Genomic DNA, 18,660 nt, shown 5'->3' with positions numbered 1-18,660 from the left:
TTTTTTTTGCACTGTTTATGTAAAAACACCTCACTTACTATGCACAACTACATATTAATAAATATAAAGCAAATAGTTAGTAGTTGCTGTTCGCAGTTTCATGGCTGATTGTCAAAATTTTTGCACACACACACACAACTAAACCGATAATTATTTATGACAACACTTTATGCCAGTTTTCTAATAATTTTATTTGTTTGTGTTAAACAAGTTTATTTTTGTTATTTTTTTTTTTTTGAGTTTTTAAATTTTTTACTTTTTTTTATTTTTAGTATATTTTGTTGCTTATTAGTGATATTTTTTTTTTTGATTTTTATTTTGGGTTTTAGTTTTTTTTTTTTCGTTTTTAGTTTATAATCCTCTACGATTTTTTGTAATTTTTTGTTATTTGGTGCTTTGTTGTTGTCTCAGAATTCTGTCTGGCAATCTGGCATCTTGGGCCACACATCGCTCGCGGATGACTAAAAGTGTTGCAAGTGTGCTATTGCTGCTAGCCATTCATGCTGCCAAGCAACGTGTATACTGCCAATGCGTTCCTGTCACAATCGTGGTGTTCAACAACAATAGCAACAATAAGCCGGTACATAGCTATGCCCGAATACATATTTATATGTCAGCTAGTAGCATATTAAATATATATTATTTGTGAGGTATGTAAATACCTTTGCAGGTATCTTTGCTTTTATATTTGATTAATTGTTGCTCGATTTCAGGTGTGTAAGATTTTAAAAGTCACTTTACAGCAAACACATCATTATCATGGCCACCTTTGTTAGGCACTTAATTTTTTCTTAGTAGCTTAGCTTGCCATATTTTCATGTGTAAGTCACTAAATGCCAGCTGTCTAACTGTTGAACTGTTTATTTGACCAACTGACTATTTAGGCGACTGTCTATCATATACTCTGTCTAGTTATGAAATTGGCAAATATACCTTACTGCCGACTGGCCATGCAATATATGCGCTTTTTCTTCGAAATACATATATATAAGTATATATATATATATATATATATATTATATACAAACACTTCTTATATGCATACATACATAAAACACCAACAAGTAACATTGTACAAGTATGCAGCACCTAAAAGGGGTGGTAAAAGGGGTGCGCAACAACAGCTATGTTGCTAGAGCATATATTCATACATATATACATATACATAAGCGTAAAAGCCGGCCGGTTAGCTGCCTGTTTATCTATTATGTACCTAAATGCTTCTATATATATACACATATGTATGTCTGCACATCATAAATAAAGCTATATATGTAGATATGTAATAAAAAACATAAGATGTGCAAAAGCATGTTGCTGTCATGTCTGGCTGGTTATGTGCCTCTTGCCTTATTGTTTTTGTTTTCGTGTTTGCTTGTGTGCTTGCTGCTGCTGCCGGTGCTGACTGTTGACTGCTTCGAGTTCGTTGGCTGTACCTATTTTTCGTTTGGCCAGGACCTACCTCAACAAAGTCGCATTTCCACAAGTATACACCGCACACACACACACACACACACGCACAAACAAATAAACTTTGTATGCGACGTATGCTTTGCGCAAATACTACACATTTTTTGCTTTGTTACTTGCTTCCTTCCTTTGTGCCGCTGCTTCGTGCGCTGTCACTATCACTGCTGTCAGCTTCGTGGCTGGCTGCCGCTGCTCTGCGCTGCTGTGCTGCTCAGCAGCTTAAGTTTGCATTCTGTTGTTATTATTGTTTTTGTTGTTGCGTGCTTTTATGTTTCGTGTTGCATGCCTTTTTTTGCGCTTTCACAATTCTCTTGCTATTGCCGCTACTTTTTACGTTTGTTTTGTTGTTGCTGCCGGCATGTTTGCAGTTTTACTGCTTTCGCATGTTCTCATTGTGTTTGTTGCTGTTACTTTTGTACTATGTCATAGTTTGTTGTTAGTGCCTTTATTGTGCTTTCTCTGAGCCGCTTTACAGTTTCGTTGTTATTTCAAAAGTTTAATCCGTTATGTTGTTGCTTTTGTTGTTATTTTTGTATTCGTGTTTTCGCCGTTGCCTGCACCAGCTCTGTATCCTTAACTTCTGCAGCGCAGCTCGGTTGGCGTTCTTCTACGCTCTCTTTCTCTAACTCGCTCTCTCTCTCTCTCTCGCTGTTTTACTCCTTTTTATAATAATCTTATTTTCTCTCTGGATTCTGTAATTGCTGCAAATAATGTCTCTCTTAAGCCGTTTCTCCTCCAGCATAGATAAAAACCGGAAATTTGCTTATGAAATACAGTTTTGGGCAATCATATAGGTACAATATGTTCGAAATTGTTGTTTATACGATTTTTTCCTCAAATTACATTCAATGCTTATAATTATGATATTTTGAGAATTTTGAAATTTTGAGTGTAAATATGAACGAAGAAGCATATTAAATATATTGCGTAACTCTTCAACGCCTTAAAATATGCTTTATCTTGCATTCTTAGCATTGCAGTAGGCTTTTTGTTGACATATTCGACAGACTAGTCTTGACGACTCAGTTAGTGATCATAAATGATAGTGTAGGAATTTTCCTAACAAAAGTAAAGAAAATTTTATATTCACGCGAGTAAATTGCTTTCCAAGTAGTTATAAATCTAAGCCAGCCCTGATCGCCAAAATAAACTTCAAAACACAACAACCACTTCAGTGATTCATTATTTGCTCCTCACGCAATAAACTTAAAAATTTATATACATACACAAACAAATTGCACACATACAAAGAGAAACGCTGCTATCTCTGAATTTCCGAAGTGCCTACTTGCGATTCATATTTACCTGCTCTAAGTAGCAATTAAATGCGGATTTTCTGAGTATGTTTTTATTATTACTCTTTCATAATTTTCTTATTGTTTATTACTTTTGTATTTACTAGAAAAAAAGCCTGCAAGGTTGATAATAATTTTTGGTAGCATAGAAAAAACAATTTCATTTTTCCTTTCAGGTTTTATTAAAAAATTGTTTTTAGTGTAAAAAAAGTTTATTGATATTTTAACGTTCACTGGAACACTCTGAATCAACTCTATGAACAGGGCCTATATGACAGTTTTACATGCTGAAATTGATAGATCCGAACGCTTCGACACTACCGCGAATTAGATAGGAGAATATTTGTTTCTAATATTCGAAAATAAATTTATATCTTTAGGACTTTAATTTGTACATCAAGTGAAAAATCGGGTTTATTTAATCCTGGACCAGTCTAACACCTTTTTCATAGCCGATATACCATATGTTCAAAGGTTGGTCATTACCTTCGGAGTGTCGAGGCTTGGGAATTAGGCTCGGAACCGTCTTCAATAGCTTTTAAATGTACGACAGAGTATATGAGTATAACATATAATAAAGAAAGTTTAAAAACTGTTGACCAGCAAATTTCACATATTAGAAATTTTTTTCGAAACTGTAAATTTTTAGACTTTTCCACAGTTACTACACACATATAAAAATACCAAAATAAAAGCGAAAAAACTATTGCGCAGTTATTTATGTAAATTCCTGAACTAATCTGTTGATAACCGCATATAGTTGCCTTAATTAGTTTTCCATGAACAAATAAATCATGTGTGAGAGCATAAATTGCTCCGCGGTCAGATATGAGAGATAATTACTGTAGTTTAATTTATGTATGTGTGTGTGTAGTGCATTTAAGCTGACCACAAATGCGTACGCTTTCACGCTTTATTTGGTAAATTAAATAAATAAGTAATACAATTATGCTCAAAGGACATTAGCAGCGGTGTGGTGAGAAGCCAAATTGATTTGCTACATAATATGTATATATATAAACGTATGTAATTGATAATATTTTTAAATTAGATTTGACCTCAAGACAATCCGAAAGTAATTCATATTAAGTTAGCAACGAAGGCTTGTGTCAACCAGAAGGAAAAGTGGGAGACCCTCTGTATATATTACCGAACTAATCTTTCAGTGTTTGAGATATCGGTCTAAAATTTTGCACACATGCTTTTGTTATGAAGAAGCTACGCATTTTTCGGAAATGCCCTTATTGGAACTCTGTAGCATATAGCTACCATACAAAGTGATTGATCAAAATCAAGTCTTTATATAGAAAACTTTTTATAGGACAAGGTATCATCACGAAATTCGGCACAGATAATAACTTAAGGAAATACTATATTCTTCGAACTAATTGTTGACAACGAACTGCTATTGGTTATAACAGCCATGCAAACTGACCGATAAAATTGCCGATTAATACCTTTTTGTGCTATTAGAAATTCGCCTGTGAAGTGTATTATTCAGTGCAGCTGAAGGTAACGTTTTTTTTTTTTTAAATTAAATAAATCTATGCCTTCCCTGTAAATATGTATAATTTCTACTACTTAAATATACATAACACCAACAATTTTGGCAACCAAAAATAAATACATAAATAACAAGAATATTACATTCAACTAATTATATAGCTGGTTATATCACATATTACTTAGTATATGGCCACAATTTCTTAAATATATGTATTAACCCAATGAACCCATAGAAAAAGCACTTAACGTACTTATCTGCAAAAGCATTGAAAATAACGTACAAAACTGCATGATAGCAAAAACATACAAATAAACATAATTATAACAGCTAAGCAACCACTCATATTAATGACCTTCCCCTCCATTAAGGTATAAGTGCACCTACATTGCAAAATTGATGCAACATTTATGCTCATACACATACAAATATACATATGCATACCCACATGAACAAAATCTTGCATATACGCATACGCAAGCAACAGCTAAATCCATACCTGACAGGTACTACCCCAACTGAGAGCTACCTAAGGTGGCACCGCTGCGTATACGTAACAGCTCCGCACTTGCTACTGTATGGCAGCGGGAACAAGTCGACAATTTGTAAAGTCGATTGCATAGCCTATAGTAGGTACTACACAACCACTATTGACAACAACAGTAACAACAATAATAACAACTACAATATAATACCAACATAAGATTCTAGTTATAGTTGAAGTTTGGAGCGTGCTCAGAGAGTTAACCAGAGTAGCACAAAATATATTTTTGTTACTATAAAATTTCATAGTAAACTTCTCATGGGAGTCAGCAACACACTGACATAATCATGTGACATTTGCGCTACCAAAACTGTGAAAGCTGTTTATATTGTTGCAATTTACTCACAGAGTAATCTTCATCTCTTTGGTATAAATTTTTTCGCTCTCAAATAATTTCTCATACACAACAGCGCGCATACTTTGTAGCATATTTCTAGGCAAACAATAAATTGTAGTTGCTGTTGTTGCCATTACTATTATTGTTGTTATTATGGCATTATGAGCTGCGCTCAATGCCATTGCCATGGCGCAACGTGTCTCCCTGAACTCCATTTTGGGAGTCAATGTTACTCACTGGTTGCCAATACAACAACAATAACCCACATACATAAGCACACACATAACACCGCCTGGGAGCATTGTTTGGAATTTGCGCAGCGCTCATCTATGCTGGCTGCTCGCAGCTGCCAGTGCTGCAACTTCTGCTGTTGCTGCTGCAGCCGTCGCTTTGATTGTTTGTTGTGTTCGTGCACATTAGCATGCTTACACATTCCACCATTTACTATTTATTCCATCAATCGTTTGCCGGCTCCATTCGTTACGCTGCTACATTGCTTTGCAGAGTTGATTAACCTTTCGCCGTTATGTTTTGCCTTGCCATTCGTGACTTTGTATTCGCGCTGCTGCTGTTTGGTATGTGCTGCTCCACCGCGTCCATCGTGACAACCGTTGCTCCGATTTAAAGTTGTGGTTTCGTGGGATAGGACGATTTCGCTTGGTATGCTGTTGTTCGCCTCGCCGCGCCTGGCCTAGCTTCGCCGTTTCGTTGGTTGTTTGTTTGGCGTATTGCTGTTTTGAGTGATTGTTTGATTATGTTTGACTGTGTTGTTGTTGTTATTGTTCTTTATCGTTGTTCTTCCTATTTGAGTTGAAGTCTTTCTGCTCGTTGCTCATATTGTCGTTGCTTGTGTGTTTAGCTGTGTTTGTGTGTGTAAATTTCTTGTTTGCTAAAGTTGTTGAATGTTTGTTGTTTTTCTGTTGAGTCTTCTCCGCGCTGCCTCTGTGTGGTGCTTCTAGTCTACAGTTGTTGCTCGCATTGTACGCGTATGCATTACTATTTTCATGTTTGTAGCCGTTTGAATGTTGTTTTCGTCAACGCTTTTTTCCATGCTCCTTAAGTCTTATTTAAGTTTTGCTCTCTCTTTGTTCATCGAGAGAAAACTATATATATACATATATAGCTGAGTGCGTAAAAATAACTAATAAAAATTACTATTTTCTACATTGTATTCGTCTATTCTTATGATGTGGTTGCTGCAGATCTCCTCATATTTAATGTTTGGATATTCGAGGAATCCACTTTATCTTCCAGTGAGTACTATGCAATCAAAAAATAAGTGCTCCTGAGTTTCTGCCAACGTGTTGTACGAGTAGAATAGACAGTAATCTATCTAACCTTTGCCTAGGCGATTCAGAAGAAGTTTGTATCATAATTTTATGGCTGGAGAGGTTTATCATTTCATTGAAACTATTCAGGCCATATGCTCCTAATGATAGTTTTATTTTTGCAGAACAGTAGTTTGCAGCTGGTGAATGTTTACTTCCGTTTTTTCTGCTTTATGGAACTCCTAACTTATTATGAGAACGGGTTCAGGCTGCTAAACGATGCAGATGCTCTATCAGCTCTTTTACAGCTATATTTCTGTGTTCGGGTAACAAAATTATGTAGTTTCAGTTCTAAATTGATAGACTATTGGGGCATTCCACGCACTTTTGGACTAGTAGGACCTCATTCTCAGCGGATGAGATTGCCTTGTGTGTTATATCAAGAACACATTTTTTATATATTTCAATAGGGTAGTATGGCTTCCATAGTCTTGAGCTCACCCTCAATGTAATATATTAGTCAGTTTGCGATCTGTTAGTGTCAATTCCTGTTCTCCTATTTTTATGCTGAGTAGGTACATTTAGGTCTTTTAGCTTATTTCTATCGATTTCCTGATTTAAGATGAAATGTTCCAAAAAAGCACTGGCAAATCGCCTAAAAGTGCGCCAGGTATAAACAAAAAACCATAAAAATTACAAATATTATACAACTATTAGAGGGTATTCTGTGAAAGGTGGATGAAAGAATTTGAAAAAAAATCGATTTTCAAAGCTTAGCTATTTAAGAATATGTCTACGTGAGGATTTGTGAAAATTTAAATTAGTTTCGGAGATATAGATATTTTACTGCTGGGTCTAATCGAACAAAAGACTTTGAGCGACACTTTAAATGCGTTTTTCTCAGACCAGACTTTTTCAATACGATATGATGATAGTTCTACTGTACCGATTTACTTAAAATTTTCAGAGAATTTTCTTTATAGACTTCTCTCGAGTATGAACTAGCCTCATCTCCAAATTAAAATTTTTACTATATTTAAAAAATACGAGTAAATAAAAAAAAATGTTTAAAAAAATCTTTTTTTCCTCAAACAACCGTCATTTTGTCAAAAAAACTTTTTTTACTTAATGCTAGTTCATACAGTTGCGCCATCAGTGCAGACTGATTATCTTTTTTTTCATTTAAGATAACTAGGAGGGCTGAAATCATGGGTATGCTCATGTGCCAATTTTTTAAGCCACCCACTCTATCAGCTGTCAGTTTCTTAAATTTTTTACTTTTTTTTAAATTTTTTTCTGTAATCTTGTTACATTAATAAATAACTGATAAAAATATTGATTGATTTTTGTTTTACGACACTTTCAAAATTACCCAAAAACCCATGTCTCCAAACTAGAATACCACCTTAAACTAATAATTACTTAGTAGTACGAAATAATATTTAAAATTACAAATGGATAGGGCCTTGTTAAAAGGATTTCAACAGCTACCTGTATTATGTGCAAGAAAAATAAAGTGCTGTTCACATACAATTTTAATAAACATGCACTGATATGGTATTTACATATGGAATTTATAATGTACCTATATATGCATGTAAGTAATTATATATATGCCTTATATGCACCCCTATCTAATGGCGGTTTGGTAATTGTAATTGAAATTCGGTGATGAACGGAGCAAATTTCATAGTTTAACAGTGATTGGCGGTGCACCCACTTTTCCTACACATCTACCCACAAACTCCTCCCCCACTACACGCCGTTTGTAGTGTTTGTAGCTGAGCATTTGCAAGTCACCCATACATTTGCATGCGTGTATGTGTGTGTATTTGTGCTTATGTATGTCAGTCAAGTGTTGTTGTTAACTTACTTCACATTGAGCGCAACTCTCTCAACTATAACAAAAATAAAAGATAAAGTTACTGTTGTTTTTACGGCTTATAAAATTGTTGCTGTTGGCATTGCAGTATGAAGCAAGTTGCCGCTTTTGTGACGACGCCGTTGCAGTGTAACTCAATTTTATTATTTTATTGTTGTAGCGACTGTGCGAGCGCATGAGTGATGGAAAAGCGCTAAGAGCTAAATGTGGGGAAGGCCTTTGTGAGTGTGGGTGTGTGTGTGTGTTTGTAACGGTGTGCTGAGTAGAATTGGTGTAGCACTTCCGAATTCGGATGCGGTTGGTCGTACGGCATTGGTGTGGGTCATGGTCTGCATGCGGAAAAATGTCAGTTGAATATTTGAAGGTAGGTAGTAGAGGCATAGCGAAATATATGAACGTTGTTATACACGAATATGTATGTATATATGTATGTATAAACAAGCGCAAATATGTAAGCTGATATATGTGCAAGCTTATTTTGGCCTATGCATGACTGGCGTTTGCTAACACATATGTTTGTGTGCGCTTGTGTGCTCTTGCAACAACTGACAATCGTTGTGAATTTTAATAGTTTTTCGGCAGTGTATGCTATGCAGTGTTTTTTCGGCACTTTTTTTTTTGTTGTAGAAAATAGTATTTCTTTGTTTTTAGACCATTTCAGTTTGGTAGCATTTTTATTGATTTAAAATACGATTTTATACAGTTAACTAGATACATATATTTATATTAAGTTGTAGTGTGAGCACTTTCTCATAGCTTATAAGAAGCATATGGTATATACATATATATATATATATATGCCCACACTAACCACTCCACCTTTTGCAGCGCAAGAATATTTTGCGGTTCACCATTTTATATTCGCTTGTAGATGGTTAGTTATCAGTTTGTCAAAATCTTACAGCAATGCCAATTAAAATTTCATCGACAAAAAAAAAGCATTGACAGAAATAAACATCAAATGAAGGAGGTGCCAGCATATCATATTGATGTAGCTTTTGTTGTTTGTGTGTATTTTGAAGCATATTGTGGACATTTCTTCATATTATTTTTGTTTCTAATTTTTTTTATCGGGTCATCGCTTGGTTTTCTTTAATTTCGTTTAATATCAGCAGTTACTAAATATATATAAAAACACATATACAAACTTATTATAGTCACATGTACATTTATTTTTAATTTATTCAACTCTTACTCATAGAGTACAATGACTTTTGTCAAACAGATATAACAGTTTTTTTTCACTACTTTTTCAAGTTAATTATACTGAAGCCCTGTCAACTGCTATACGGCAGAGATCGCAAAAGAAAACCTTTCCCAGAAAAAATTATCTATTTATATGTGAGTGCATATGATCGTAACAAGAAAGATGGGTCACGAAATGAAATCGGATAGCAGTGGATATAGCGACCGTCTTCAAGGTCTTCAAGATGTGAGAGTGCCAATTGAGATCATAAGATGCATAAACTCATGCGCAGTGCTAATTAATGATCGGCATGTCTCTTGAAGGAAGCAGTAGCTCGTGTGAGATTTGGAATGGAGCTCGATTGGAGGTTGGGAACCTAATGGTACTACCACTACGCTCTCGGGGTCGCATGTTGCTTTTAATTGAACCCTTTACCTCTACTCAGAATAAATCGAAGAGATTTTGAGAGATCCCAATACTTCTCTCCGTCGACGTCATGCAAGATTTTGGGTTCAAGCCAACTGGGATAAGATGATATAGATGACCCGCAGCCTCGTTGGAACGTCAAAATAAAAGGGAGTGAAGCTCATATGGTCATCGAAGTGCACTCGGCACTGTCAAACTTAGCGAATCATTAATCTATATATCTGTTGTCAGCGTCGATCGACTATTTAAGGAGTTGAACAAGCCGATGGAGCGGAACTTGCACATCTAAGTAAAAGTTTGGAGAATCAGATGACGTGGAACGTGGTGTTCTAAACAGGAGTCTGGAAGATGAATTACCTTCATATGGCGGCTTCTGTTTATCTTTTACTTTATCTGGAAAGAAAGAAGCCGCCGTTGTCTTCTAACTATGATGGTACTTCTGGGTTAAGAAAGAAATGCCACAAGCTTCTGCCGCCCAACGGAGCCCTAAACATTACTAGTACTGCACTTTTAATAAAACAAGCTTCATACAATGCCAATTACACCCACATACATATATACAAATCTACTTACGTAAATAACTTCTTTATCACATACATAATATGCGTTAATTAAAATTAAAGCACAAAAACCGACATTGCAAGAAAAGGGCATAACAAAGAAAATAATTACAAAAAAAGTGCAAAAGTTAAAATGAGTGGGAAGTTGCTGCGAAGCGGTAGGAAGCAGTTTAAGGCGGCACCACGGATGTACACATGTCTCAACGGATTCGACAAGGCACTACCGAGAAGGGTAAATGATGAAGCGCTGGGATGCGCAAGTTGTGTGGCATGCCACTAACGAAAGACGAGATATGAATAAAGATATAGTTTTGTGCACGTATATAAGAAATGTGAATTAAAAAACGCACTTTACAAATATGTGTGTGTGCAGTAAGTATGTATATGATATATATAAGCTGCAATTCTTTATTCCTATTATTAAGAAGATCAAGTTGAGACTGAGGGGAGGTCAATCAAAGTCGTGCAAAAGGTGCATGCCATACAAAAGTGTGCAGTGGAGACGAAAAATATAGAAATTTATGGGAATTAATGTTTTTTTTTATACAAACATATTACCGGTAAGTTAAATATACAGTTGCATCTCAAAAATATAGTCTCTCAGGAGTAGCTGAATATATTAAATAGATAGATGAATAATAATATTTTTTATTTTTATATGCTGTATGTTAAGTTTGCCACGAACTGTGCAACAGCCATAAGGAAACGTCGGCGACATAATAAAGGCGACCATAGCTTCATTGTACGGACAATAACATATCTTCTAGTGAGCATTTTTCAGGCTTGATCCACGGAAAAGGCCGGAATCACTGCAGCATTGGATAATCTTTTTTTTGTGCCGTCGGAGATCATTTGTAACACGAAAAATAATTATTTGGTTTTTTAAAAGTTTTACTATGTTTTTCCAATGTTTGTCCGTTTTTTAGGCTGCCACCCCAGGTGTGTTCCTCTTAGTAAGACTTAAAAGCATTATTTTTTGCTTATTTCGCATAATTTAAATTGTGAAAATTTGGTATGTTTCGAGAGCTCTAGACTGGCCTATTCCCTTAGTAAGTGAGAATTATTTCAGAATAAATTTACTAGTAAAAAAATTATCGAAAGATATAAATATTTACTTTTTCCTAGTAACCTAAAGTCGATTCATATTTGAGATTATTTTTAAATCCTAATGAAATAAAGTCGAAATGCTTTTGACATAAATATTTTTAAGACGCTGCTATTAACCTGAACAGCACTGTATTTGTATATGTACTATACACACATTACATATGTATGTATATTCGCAAAAAGGTACGTTTATTTTTATTGAAAAATAATGCCATAAGTTGTCGAGCAAAGCCAACAGCAGATCAGCACATATCGCGGAGGTAGGAGCTAAAATTATATATAAGTATATACATAGATATGCGAGAACCTAAGCACATACATACAAGCACGCATTTACGTGAGTTTGCTTACTTTTCTTACTTCAACGCTGCATTGAGCGCACATACATATGTAGAGATATAAGAATGAACGCTTGTGTGTTGAATGTCGAAGAACATCGAACGCCCTTGCCCACCATTACTGCGCGCCACTTGCATCACGCTTTGGAGCAGGCACCGCAGAGTATCGGCAAAAGCACACAATTACGCGTACGTTGAAGCGAAAGAGTTGCAAGGGGTAAAGGGGGCCAAAAGTGATATTTGCAGAGCACAGCTGCGCGTATTCCAGATGCAAAGTGCCACAGCAGCCAGCAGCTACTCGCAACCTCGCATATAAATGCCACTGTATGCTTAACAGTATACACATACATATATATATAGACATGCATGAGTGTGTGTATGCATGTATGCGCGGAAGCTTATGTAGTACATACGAGCGCAAATATGTGCGCGCCGTGGCTGCTAGGTAGCTTGTATGCGGCAGACAAGATGCAATTTCAAAGGTCAATGACATAAACGTGCAGCAACGTTGGCAGCAGCAGCACCAAACGGACGCAGCATCAGCGGCAGCATTCGCAGAAACAGCAACAACAAGCTTGCAAAAGCACCGGTGAGTACTGCGAGCTACCAAAGTTGTGGCAGCGCATCGATTGGCATTGAAAGAGCGAAAAGCAACGGAGCGCTTGCAGAAATGAGCGGCAGCATCTCTGCGCCACACACATACAAGCATGTGTGGTGTTTTAACTTTGTATTGGTAGCTTTTAGTTGAGCTAAACTTGCAGATACTTTTACGGCACACAGTTATAACTTAAACACACACACACACGCGCATACATGCAGAGAATTTTGCGAATACTTTCGTAGAAAACTGGTACAGGTATGTCAATACATACACTTTGTGCATATGCATGTATGTATGTGTGTGTGTGTGTGACAGAGTTGGCCACTTCCCCGCCATACAGTGACAACGAAAAGCACTCATTCACACACACACACACACACGCTAAAATTGTTATGCATTTGCACTAGCGCATGTACGCATGCATGTACAAATAACACATACATACACACATACTTGCATATCTACAAGCATTTATAAGCAACATTTATATTCGCAAACTTGCAATCACCTTTGCTTATTTCTGCTGACATTTCTGTCTCCTCATTTTCTGTTGTTATTTTTGCGTTACGCACATACATATATAAATATATAAAAATCTATTTATACAACTTTTGTTATCGCAGCCTTTGCTCAAGGGTGCATAGTGATGCCTTGCACCGCGCCCGACTGCATCGGCATGCGTTTCTCGGCTAAGTAGCTTCGATTGCCTACTAATGCTTGGCTTTGCGGTGCGTTGTAAATGTGTAACTGCTAATAGTTGCATACTGGAGCAAAAGTCTTTCACTATCCTCACAACACTTGCCTATCTCAGTTGAGCTTTATTTGACTTTCCACAATAATAAATGGTGCAACTACACGGGAACATAATCCCTACAGTGTATGATGTATTGTGTTTGTGTGTTGATGTTTCTTGTTTACAATGTAGCCACTATTCACCCTACTAATTACATAAATGCCTTTTAGGTTTTTATTGTCCACAATAGGGTAGTAAATTTCTTGTCATAATTTTTGGGAGCCATGGGCAATTTGCAAAAGAATTTGCTTATAAAAGCATCTAGAGTAAAGGAGAAAATAGCATAGAAATTTTGTGGCGATACTCAAATAGATCATGTGGTTAGGTATAGCTGAGATAGTAGGCATCTACAAAGGCTGTGTGGGTCATATCGTGCATGAAATATTGGCCACGAGAGAACTATCGACGCGAGGGATGTCGCTTTTGCTCACTTCGGACAACAAGCGCTTCCGTGGGAACACTTCACGGCGGTGTTTGACGCTATTTAAGCGCAATTTGGAGGAAGCTGTGAGTCTTTTGTTGTTTCAGTGACAGAAAACAGTTGCCGAGTTGACAGTCCTTGACTGCATGAAAAGTCCAGTACGCATCATAGACCAAGGAAAAGAAAAGAAATTTTGTCACTTTTGGCAAAGAAAAAAGACAAGGCATCGTTTCACGGTCACGGAGGCCGACTTGGCATACCTTCAATAAATATTACCGAGCAGTTAAAGAAACAAGGAGCATCCCTGATAACAGTGTATCGAGCAAAAAGCAAAAAAAAACCATAATTTTTCCAAAATTTTCATTTTACCAGACTGTCTAATTAAATTGTTTCTGTGTTATTGCTGACTAATATTTTTTCTGGCAGTGGTTTCGGAACTTTGGAACCTTGAAGGATTCTAAATGAGTGCCAGATTTGAATTTCAGGATCAGTAAATCTGTTATTTAACATTAAAATTAGATTTGTTTAGTATGAATATGAGATATATTTCAAAATTGTGTGATTAAGTTGTTAAAACAACCAACTCTTTCGGTTAGGAAATGATAACACATATTTTGATCTATCCAGCTATTACGGAAAAGTTTCGAGAAGTCTCGGTATCAAAAAAATATAATTAAAAAATAAACATTCAAAAAGCCTTAAAAATTTCAAGAATATAAAAGAATGTCGATATATAAATAAAATTGTTAGAATGGTTATATCCAGATATCTTTTTTTTTTGCTTATTTCGAATGTACCTATATTTCAAAATATTCTCCGAATTTGAAGTTTTGTCAAGCATAAAAATTTTGACTAGACACTCGATTATTAGCTGTATTGATCTATTTTTTTAACAAATTTTTTGGTTTTGCATTTCAGTTAATTTTGAGCTGTAAAATCTTTTTCATTAGCTAACATCTTTTTCGGAGGTACTCCTGTAAATCGACCACGGGAACAAGAGAATTAAAATTTTTTTTTTTTTGTAAATGTGCATTTTTTTAAATTTATTTATTAAATGAAATTACGCCTCTAACACAAAATCATAAAAAAACGCGTTTTTGCTGACTTTCAAGTGGCTGTAAACTATAAACGAAGGCATTTACTATTATTTGCAATGTACTTTTCTGATAAATAATACATTTTTTAGAACTGTTTGAGTAAAATTTTGCAATGCTTTTTATTTTGAATTATTCATGCTTTCATAGCTTTGGCTTTATATCCCTTAATGCTGTGTTTTAATTCCACTTCATTCTAAATTAACCACTGGCTTATTAAATATTTATTGACAATATCATTTTCTTCTCTGAACTGCTACATACATATATAAAAAATATTTTAATTTATTTACTTTTTATATTGTTTTACCACTCATTTTTAATATCTTATTCAAATATAATTGGCAAGTTCAAGTGGAAGCAGCAGCAATTGCTGGAAACGAGTTGCCGGAAATGCAATCTGACGCTTGTGGGTGGTGTTACAGATGCATATATATATATATATATGTATACATAAGCGGATATATAATTTTTATCTTTCATAAGCTTCTACTGGCGCATATTTTCACAAAAACATTCGTATGCATGACGCTCCGTGACATTGCTTCCCTTTAGTGCGCTTCCGTCTTCGCTGTTCGTCTCATTATTCAGCAGTGTCCTCAGTCACATATATTTGCATCTTATCTGGCGAGCTCATTTCTTTATATATACATACATATCTACTAAATTTTTATTTATATATTTTTATATTTTATTTTATTTTTCATTTTGTTTTTATGTATATAAATGTATGCAAAAGGTGCGCCTACTGGCAGCTTGTGCTTTTATTCTGACTTATTTATTCATTATTTATTTAACAAAAAGAAAAATTATCATCACTTTGCTGTGTACTCTTCATATCTGGCTACCTTAGCCAGCACTCCGCAAAATGCTGCCCCCTTGTCCACACTTTTGTGTATGAATAAACGATTGGCTTTCCCTTGTGTCTCACTACCGCTCGTAGCATTCCAGTTACATGTGGTGTGTGTGTGTGGTTGTGTACTTCCTTTCATGTTTTTGCAACTGGCAATCTGTCTATCTGCCTTGCTGCCATTATCTTGCCACTACTGATGTCGTCTGCCTTTTGCATTGTTCAATAATTTATTTTGCATCGTTGCATCGTTTGGCATCTTAATTATCTGCATTTATGTCCGTATGTTTGTATGTATGGATGTGCAAATGACAAATGGAAAGATTGCCATTAAGTGATATTATTTATTTGTGTTATGTAAGAGACATTAGGGCATTGGTGGCTATAAACTATATTGTGAGGAAATTATTGGCTTTGCTAGATTTTTAAGTATCTTCAGAATTTTTACCAATTAGGACGCCATTTTGATTGTTTTTATTTTAATGAATATATATCCAAATTTATATATACGGCAGTTACCAAATATTCTGTTGTTTGAAATAAATGTTGTATGCGATAAAATCCAGTTCCAGTATATATTTCGATAATCCCTTTTAAAGATTAAAATAAAATGTTTGCTTTTAAATCAATCTTCCCTAACGAAGATTGGCAGGCTTAAGAGATTTACTTTAAATTTCAAAAAAATTGCATAACACAATAAACACAGGGCTTCAATCACAAAAAAGCATTTCAAATCAGCAGCAACAAGCATTGAAATTTTTAAATAATATTTAAATTTATATAAAAAAATATTTTTAGGTTATTTTTCAAAAGAGATCCCAACATTTCTTATGCAAGTGGTGGTAGAGGTATAGATATTATGAAAAGAAATTTATATAAGAATCAAGCTTCACTATACCTTCAGTTACATGTATATACAAATCTTCCTATAATTTTTCTAATATTTGGTCAAATAGCTCCACCTTAAATTATTTTTTATAAAAATAGCATGCCAGAGAAATCCCAAAACCATCAAAGCTACCTAAACTAATACTCAATACACTTCATTAGAAATAAAAAAAAATTGTTTTTGATAGAGTAAAGCATTAATAACATATTAAAAAAATAAATATTATAACATACCTCATTAATGTCCTCCGGTGTTTGTTTTGCTGTAAATAAAAATAAGGCAGATAATTAGTTACAATGAAAATATATTTTAAGTATAGAGTTATTTACATATACACTAATATTCAATAACTGAATGCTATAAGCCATCAATTTTTGGCTCCGAATTACAATATAACAATATTTTTACAAAAGTGTAGTCACTTACTAATTTTTCTTATCAGAAATTACATTGGTGCCATTGCAAAGTAAAAATCTATACACTTCACTCCCACAGATGGAACAAGATAATAAGCACAAAATTGTGTAATAAGCGCGTTCACCCTTCATATAACTGTATTGTTTTATAGTACAATAATACTTTTTGCACTAATCTCCTATACTTATGGTTATATTTGTATATTATAGATTCGCAAATTCAGAATGGCAGCACTAAAAGCATTGGCAGATACATTCTCAAAATCTTATGGAGAAACATTCTTTGAACAATTTTTTTTTCCAGTGCCGAATATTATGGATACTTGTTTACATATATGCAAAATAATATAAATAATATGATAAAGACATTTTTTTTGTTGCCTAGCCTTAGGGTAAAATTTGTAGATTATAAACAAATAAAATTTTTGGAAAAAACAAAATAGTAGTAGGAAGTAAATTTCGAGTTATAATTCTTTTTGGACAAAAAAAAAAATTTTTTTGTTTAAACTCTACATTTTTATATAAAAGTTACCGAACTTGACGGTTTTTGACTCAAAACTCTTTTTTTTTAACGCTTACGCAAAGCATGTTGTCGTTTAAGACATTTTTTTAAGACTCCAATAATGACCACAAAAATTTTTTTTAAGTTGATAACTTTTAATTGTCCCGAAAGAGGACTCTCCTCAGCTTACAGAACACTTATCAAATTTTTTTTACAAAATAAAATTTTTAACTCGAACTTTACTTTAAAAGTGAGATGTTAAAAATTTTTTTTTTCCAAAAATTTTAATTTTTTATAATCTACAAATTTTACCCTCAAGGTAATCAAAAAAAAAATTTTTTCGCTCCACCTTAATATACAGACCCCAAAACCAAGACAATAATTTTTTCGCGGCCCTTAGCTTTACTTTTATGCTTCCGTGTTTCTATATAAGGTTATAGAGCTTATTGAAAATAACAGGATAAGCAGCAGGGTTGTGAATTTTGTGATTAAAAAAAGTTTTCGGAACAAAAATTTATTTTACAATCTCGATGTTGGGATTAAAAATATGTTCATGTTTTAATCTCAATATTGTGATTAGAAGTTAATTTTCATTTTTTAATCCCAAATGTTTGGGAAAACGCGAAAACATGTTAATTCTAAAACAAATTATTTTCTAAATTTTTTATTATACCTATGCTTGGAATTAAAATTTTACTTATTTTGTTTTTCAATCCTGTAGTTTTAAATTTATATTCCGGTATGTGGAATAAAACATTTTTTTTTGTAATTTTGTAATCCCTAAATTAAAAAAAAACTTTTAATCCCCATTTGGGATTACAAAATATACAAAAAAAATTTAATTCCAATGTTAATACATTTATTTTTTTAATGCATTATTTGCAACTCTGCTAAGCAATGCCACAGCTATTGCGATAGCACCCTAAAATATTGCACACGTTCTTTCCTCCACAAAAAAACATAATTTAACACCGATATCCGACCACTGTAGCATATATGGCAGCTATATATATACGTACAGACTGACCGATCATAATCATATTTGTTTATCATAATTGTTTAGATTAGACCACTATAGAATATGGCTGCCATACAAACCTACCGATCAAAATCAAGATATATAAATTTTTTTTACCCTTTTATTATACTATAAGAAATTCACCTGTGAAGGGTATTA

General features: G+C 34.3%; 1 long non-coding RNA gene across 1 annotated transcript in view; it reads right to left on the bottom strand.

The window, feature by feature from the left end:
* Nucleotides 1–18,660, bottom strand: part of LOC118682153 (uncharacterized) — a 58,204-nt gene that overhangs the window by 3,452 nt on the left and 36,092 nt on the right. The window contains exon 2 of the long non-coding RNA XR_004977820.2: nucleotides 16,799–16,827. This is a non-coding gene — a long non-coding RNA (uncharacterized lncRNA). The remainder of the gene's footprint in view (nucleotides 1–16,798; nucleotides 16,828–18,660) is intronic.

Source organism: Bactrocera oleae, chromosome 3, assembly GCF_042242935.1.
Source record: "Bactrocera oleae isolate idBacOlea1 chromosome 3, idBacOlea1, whole genome shotgun sequence".
Lineage (NCBI taxonomy): Eukaryota > Metazoa > Arthropoda > Insecta > Diptera > Tephritidae > Bactrocera > Bactrocera oleae.
This window is presented reverse-complemented; position numbering and strand designations above follow the sequence as displayed.